Source organism: Adiantum capillus-veneris, chromosome 1, assembly GCF_014529385.1.
Source record: "Adiantum capillus-veneris isolate H3 chromosome 1, ASM1452938v2, whole genome shotgun sequence".
Lineage (NCBI taxonomy): Eukaryota > Viridiplantae > Streptophyta > Polypodiopsida > Polypodiales > Pteridaceae > Adiantum > Adiantum capillus-veneris.
The window spans coordinates 123,771,359-123,779,116 of NC_140931.1; positions in this window are offsets into that span (position 1 = coordinate 123,771,359).

A 7,758-nucleotide genomic window follows, 5' to 3' on the forward strand; every position below is an offset into this window, starting at 1 on the left:
AAACACCTGTTTGTGTCGATGGTCACGCTTGATTTGAAGAGTGAGTCGAGATAAAGATTCCATGAAGGTCCAAATCCTATCAATAGCAACACGCTCCTGTACACACTAGGAAACAAAAGGAACATCTCCAGGAGGCACATTAGTGGGAAAAGGTACCAACACTTATTGAACACAACAAAAAACATAAGGAACCCTAACCTAATTACTTGCAATCCCCTAGAGAGTCAAGGGAATAGGATATTGTAGAGGTTGGGGGGAAACCCTAAGGCTAAACCCCTATCCTCGTCGTCGAGATAAACAAAGTCATCATCCATGAGACCATATGTGCCATCCGTGTAGTCCTGTAAATTTTCTTCTTCATCATAGGTGCCCATGTTTACTAAGAAGGTCACTACACGCCTATAGTCATCTTGGTCAAAAGGGTAGGCTTGTGCAATGGGAGAAACGCTCTCTACTAAGTATGGATCAGACGTGGTCAAGAGACGTATCAGCCATTCTAACTCCTCAAAATTCCTCTCACATGCTAGCGTACCTATCAAATCCCATTCACATGCAAGCACTGGAAAGACCATGTGAAATATTTGTGAAACGTAACAAAGGTAACTCTCGTCCAAGGCAGGAGTGAATGACTCTAGCGTACTAGCCATATCTATACACGCAAATAGATGATGGTTAGAGTGCAAATATTACAAGGGTCGTGTTCTTGTGCATAATTTGTTTTTATGATTTTGTGTTATGGCTCTTGCTCTTTTACTTTTTTATCTTGTTTTTGTGAGTATAAGGCTTTATATATACATTCCCGAAGATTGGAGATTAAGAGGTCAGGGAGAAAGGTTGAGAGGGAAGCAAGTGAATAATGGATATCCACAAACACTCCCCCCTTTCTTGGGTAGATCATACCGTTTGAAATGATGTCGTCACCCTTTGAAACTAGTTGTTCCAAGTTGTTATAGGTAAAGATTTTTGCAAGTAGTTTTCTATTACCTTAGGTGCCTCGTCGAGTTGCAAGGGTGGTAAGGTACTCTCCCAGGATCAAACTTGAAGTGGTTCGTCAGGTGATTCTTGAACACTGGAAGGTGTGGATTCCTTTGTAGCTTCATGGAGGTCCACTATTGTAGGTGGAGGCTGTGTAGAAGCTTTTACCTCTATGGATGTATTACATGAGGAGCTAGAAGCTTCATGGAACTCCCCCCTTCCTGAGCTAGGTGGAATAAATTGGTTTTGCCTTGGAGCCCAAACTAGCTCTGGACTAGGTGTGTAGCATTCTGTGATCTTTCCCTTCTCACGGTTTGCCATTGGCTTTAGCGTTACACTGTTTGACTCATATGGGTTTGTTGTCGATAGGGAAGGACACATTTTACGTTTAGGTACCCAAATTTGCTCATTTCCATCATAGTAGCCTTGGGCTTCTAATAGTTGTTTTGGAATCCATCGTGATTTGGTCTTGACTCTCCTAGGGCGCGCTCTTGGTTTTCCGGGGAAATTTTTTCTTGGAATGGATGGGAGGGTTGAGGTAGTTGGAAGTAAGACCTTGGGGACCCATTGATATGTACTCTTAGGTCGTGCAGGTTGAGTACTTGCAATATTACTGCTTGCTGCAACTACAAGTGTTGAAGTGCTAGGTTCATGGGTAGCCGACAAAGACGAGTTAACCACCTTGGCTTGTGAATGTTGGCTATCCTTCAACTTTGCTAGAGTTTGCAACGTAGGTGACTTTGCTTGAATGATAGGGGTAAGAGTCGGTGGTCGCGTTGTGACACTACCAGTATCCCAATCAATAGTGCATTTGGTTGCCAACATCCACGTGCGTCCCAGGTTTACGTTGCCTTCCATAGCTCCCGCGGGCATGACTAGAAACCTCTGCACTATGCTTCCATTGTCATAGACAACAGGGGTCTGAAGGACTCCAAGAATAGCAGTTTTCTTTTTATTAATGCCCTTGACTTGCATCGTACTCGGGGATAGGGTCGGTTTCCCTAATTGACACCAAACTCCATAGGACAACAAATTGTGTTTAGCTCTCGTATCTAATAAGGCATTGTATAGTACTTCCATAGGGGCTATTTAGCTCAATTGGGTATCGTAGGGGTGGCTCAGATTCTAATGGGTCGTAATCTGTGTCCTCAAAAAATGCTTGCGTGATTCCCAGATTAGCCTCTCGTTGGCATCTAAGACGTTGTTGTCGTTCTCGAGCCTCAACTCTTGCTTGGATTTTTCTAAGCTCTGCTTGTTCCTTGGCAGCTTTCTTTTGATGGATAGCTTGCAACTCTTCCTGGCTTAGAGGATCATAATATCTTTTGAATTTACTCCCATTAAGGAATCCAATGGTTTCAACTCCATCTAGAGTCTCCACACGAATGGTACCTTGCGGGGTAATTTCACACACTCGATATGGTCCCTTACCAACGTATTTCAATTTCTTCTTTTCATTACGTACCCCATACATAAGAACTTTATCACCAACCTTGATGTCTTTATCCTTTAAATGGCTATTAAACCACTTCTTTCTCCTATCCTTCTCCACTAGAGCATTTCGCACAGCTAATTGCCTCTCTTCATCTAGCCTTTCCAGGATATATAATCGCTCAACTAAGGGGTTACCATCCCAACCTTCTTACGAAGCTACTCGAAGACTAGGAATGACAAACTCCTATGGCATAACTGCTTCTTGGCCATTCACCATCTTAAACGGTGTGCAATTAATAGTAACTTTATACTCAGTACGATAAGCCCATAAAGCTGATGTAAGCTTTAGGTCTCAATCAGTGCGATGAGCCTCAACTGTCTTTGTCAAAATGGAGATGAGAGTTTTGTTGGTACTCTCAGCTTGGCCATTTGCTTGGGGATAATAGGGTGTAGACTTGTGGTGAGATATCATGAAGTTTGATGTGAGTTCTTTTATTACTTCATTTATAAAATGAGTTCCGTTGTCACTCACAAGTTCAAAGGGGCATCCAAAACGTGTGATAATGTTCTCAAAGAGGAACTTAGCTGTTGTTTTTGCATCCGCCTTTTGTGTTGCTTTTGCTTCAGCCCATTTGGTTACATAGTCGGTAGCCACAATGATATATCGTGATTGCGTGTTACGTGCAGCCGGACTAATCTGTCCTACAAAGTCTAAGCCCCACTTTTCAAATGGTTGGGTTAACTTGATGGGATGTAGAGGCATCCTATCACTTCTTTGTGGCTTCTTGAAGCGTTGATATTCATCACATCCCTTTGCAAAAAGTGATGCATCCTTAAACAGAGTGGGCCACCAATAGCCTGATTGTAAGATCTTTCGGGCAGTCAACTTTCCTGAAAAGTGACCACCAGCTATGCCCATGTGTGCCTCTTGTAGAATATATAAATACTCATCCTCGCGGGCACAACGTCTAAGAACATCATCTTTTTCTCTCTTATAGAGAGTTCCCGCCAGTAAGCAATAGGGTTCGCATTCCTTGATTAATTTCTGAGCTATATCTTTTCGCAGCTCTTTGGGTGGAAAACCATTAACTAAGAAGTTAACAATCTTTTCACTCCATTCAGGCATTGTCTCAACAATGAACAAAGGAGTATCAGGCAATTCATCATCAACCCTCGTAGGAGCTTCGCCATTAGGGATACGAGATAACTGATCCGCCATGTCATGTTTTCTCCCAGGCCTCACAACAACGGTGAAGTCAAACTCAAGAAGAATTAATAACCATCGTGTAATTCAACCTGCGGAACACGGCTTGTTTACCAAATATAGCAATGCTTGATGATCAACATAAAACACAAACTTGGTAGCAAGAAGGTAATAGCGAAATTTCTTTACTGCGTAAATCATAGCTAGACCTTCGCGCTCTGTAGTAGTGTAGTTCATCTTGGCATCATTTAATTGGCGACTTGCAAAGCTAATAGGGTAGTCCAATTTATGTTCTCCTGGTTGAGTTAGAACACACCCAATAGCAAAGTTTGATGCATCAATATGCACATGAAAAGGTACATTCCAATCAGGTGTTCGCAGGATTGGAGCACTTGTTAGGGCCTTCTTTAATAACTCATAAGATTGATGACATTCTTCCGTCCAGTGAAACTCGATAAGAAGCTTGTACAATGGACGCGCTATCTCGGCAAAGTTTAAAATAAACCTTCGATAATAACCAACATGGCCCATAAATCTTTGAACTCCTTTATAGTTAGTAGGTGGTGGCAAATCGGCAATGGCTTTAATCTTACTCTCATCTGTGGATATCCCGTTCTTGGACACTATGTGCCCTAGAATGACTCCATGCTTAACCCAAAATTTGCATTTGAAAGGATTCAATGAGATGCGATAAAATCTGCACCTTTCAAATATTTTTCGTAGATATAACAAATGCTTCTCCCAAGAAGAATAAACACAAAGGTCGTCTAGGAAAGCTTCACAAAACTCCCTTAGAAATTCTATAAACGCAGTGTTTATTAATCGTTGGAATGTAGCAGGGGCATTTGTTAAGCCAAAAGCCATAACACGAAATGCAAACACTCCAAACTCTGTGATAAAAGCAGTTTTAGCTTGGTCCTCTAATGCAATTGTGATTTGACTGTAACCAGAGTACCCATCTAAAAAGCTATAAGCTTCCTTGCCCGCAACTCTTTCAAGCACATGTTCTGAATATGGCAAGGGATAATGATCTCTCCTAGTAGCTGCATTAACTTTCTTGAGGTCCACGCACACTCTTAGTTTCCCATTCTTTTTTGGCACAATGACTATTGGAGAAACCCATTCTGAGTGCTCAATAGGGTATATAAATCCACATTGGATAAGTTTTTCAATCTCCTCTTGTACAATTTTGGCGTACTTAGGATTCATTGGATATGGTCGTTGCTGGACGGGTTTAGCAGTGTTGATCATGGGAATTGTATGTTGCACCACAGAAGGTGGAACGCCCTTCATGTCATGATATGTCCAAGCAAAGATATCCTTGTATTCCTTGAGGAGCTCCTTAAGTACAGCCTCTTCAGTTTCGGTAAGGTCTTGAGCAATAAAGACTGGTTTAGACTCCTCACTTGGTTCTGCTAATTCTATCTCTTTAACTACCGCTGGACCATCGTAGACTCCACTGCTTCCATTGGTAGGTATTCGTTGGGCTTTGGCATACACAACCTTTCGCTCCCCCGTGGTATAAGATTTAAAATGTTCACGAGCCGTATGTAAGTCAGCAGGCTCTTGTCCTGACGGAGACCTTTCTTTTAGTTCTGCCTCCTTTTGTTGTTGTGCTAACTCTCGGATTTGACGTCTTCTTATAGTTCGACTCAATTTCGGCTCTGTAACCTCTAATTGAGAGAGGTCAATGGGTCGCGGGCTGCACCACATGACACTCTGGAGATGTTCACCCCAATTGTCCACTAGCTTTCGATGAGCATCACATGCCCCTAGATAGCTAAGCCATTCTGCAGTAGATCTTTCCTTGTTTATCCTAGCTCTCACATTTTCTCGATATCTTCGTCTCTTATATGACCTTCGTTTCTTAATAAGGTTTTGATTTTGGTAAATGTTTGAACTTGACTCGCCTGATAGGTCTTCGCTTGTATCTTCTTCACTCTCATATAAATTACCATAGATGGTCGTACTAGGCCTTGAGTGTTCAGTTTCTATACTTGGTTCACTCGATGTTTCCTTAGGTTCTGAATCCATTTCTCCCTGAGATTTCGTTTCTGATGTGTATTGGCCTGAAGCCTTTGAGGAATCATCGGTTTCACTCTCAGATAGGTGTGCCTCTTTCTTATCATCGAATGTTACATGCGCTACACCTAACATGTTTACTGGTGCAATGTGTGGTATCTCTTCCCCATCTGGCGTTACCCAGGTTGTTTCTCTAGCTCCCCATGTATCTATAGTTGCCACTAGGTGTACCCAATCGACATTGTCTGACTCAGCCATTCCGGGTAGGATATCCATATAAGGAGAGTTCTCCCCAATATCCGTGTCTTCGTTACACGTGTAACAATTATGTAATGGAGCTGAGTGAATTGTTGTGTCTGATCGATTATCAATGATGAATTTATTTCCTAGAGGATGCGTTCGACCACTTAAAAGATCAACTCGAATGGCAGAGTCTTGGAACTGTAAGTAGACATGGTTTTTGGACCAGTCATGCACCATTTTGGCTTCCCTCATGAATGGACGCCCTAAGATCATCTCAAATGACATAGGATGCTTGGAAAAATCCATAACAATGAAAGTCTGCCTTACCTTGTGTCCCAAGACCTTGATTCTGAGATCCTTTAGCATTCCAATAGGCGTAACAATAGATCCATTAGCCATTTTTACCACTACGCTTGTGGCTTCAAGGTGAGGTCGCCCCATAGACTCCCAACAACTCTTTGTCACCATGCTGACTCCCGCACCACCGTCAAGGACCCCCTTTATAGTTAATCCTTTAGTAGTGATTGGTAGAGTAGCATTAGATTCATCACCTTCAAAGTATTGCCCCAACTTGTTAACGGGTACTTCAATTACAGATTCATGTCCCGCTAGGTCAGATGGTGGTGCTAAATGTTCCTCATCATTCATTACCGAGTCAGGTTTGTTCATATGTGCAAAATGTGGTAATCCGGCCTGTAATTCTCCATTGAGGAAGGCTCGAAGAGCTGAGACTAGCTCGGGGTCTTTATATAGTTTGGACATGATGGTGGTTCTAACTTCTGAAGACATGAAATCCATCAATTTGGCAACATTTAATGGCATCTTGTGGGACGTAGGACCCTGACAAGAGAATGGTGAAGATGGAATCTCCACTTCCTCAAGGGGGTCGGGCATTCCCTCACCAAACATTCTCTCTAGTAGGAAAGGTGTGTGTCCACTTTCAGATGTCCCACCCTCACTCTCTTCCCGAATGATACTGGGTATAGCTAACGGCCTGTAGTTCTTGTGAGGTTGAACTTGTGTGGGAAACACTGTGTCCGACATCTGGATATGTTTGGGTTCAGGTTCTAATGTTCGTTGAGTTTCTTCCACCAAACCCCTCAGTTGTTGGACTCGTTCAATTTCCACTGTTGGGTTTGGATAGGTTCCAATCTTTCTCTTGCAATCCTCATTTTTTGTCTCTCGTGGCTTATCTTGGGGGTTGGCAACTGGGTGGTTTAACTTTGAATACTCTTTTGGTGTTCGTCGTAATTCCCTCTCGTGATCCTCCTCACTGGCTTTTTCCTTTGTAGTAATAGTTTTGGTCTCCGTGGTCTCTATCGAATCTGAGTCATCCTCAGGGTCATTCATATACACGGGATCCTCTCCTGTCCCTATGTTAGTCTTTGAACTAGGTTTTGAGCTAGAAGCATTAAGAGATTTCTTTCTTCGTGTTTTCTTCTTTCTCGCTCGGCCAATGGATGCAGCATCTCTCTCTTCGAGGATGTAATTTTGCTTTTGGAGCATTGACCGTGTGAGTGCATTCACTGGTGCTATGTTTATAGTTGGTGGTGTCCCATCAACAATCTCTATTATGTTCAATGGTGTGATTTTCGGTGCGTTTGGATTGTTAGGACACTGTGCGATGAAATGATCTATGCCACAACGATTACAAATGAGTATTGGCATTGCCAATGCACTCGCTTGACTTGTTTGCATTAGTGCAGCATTCTTTTGCATTCTAATGGGGCACTCAGCTACTCGATGTGGTCCACCACATTCGTAGCACTGAAGAGGTGGTCTCCTGGCAAAACTATTAATGTTTTGGCCTCTTGCTGCTAGCGCAGTAGCTTGATATACCGGTTTGATTTGTCCCCAATGGTCTTCCATATAGTACATGGGAC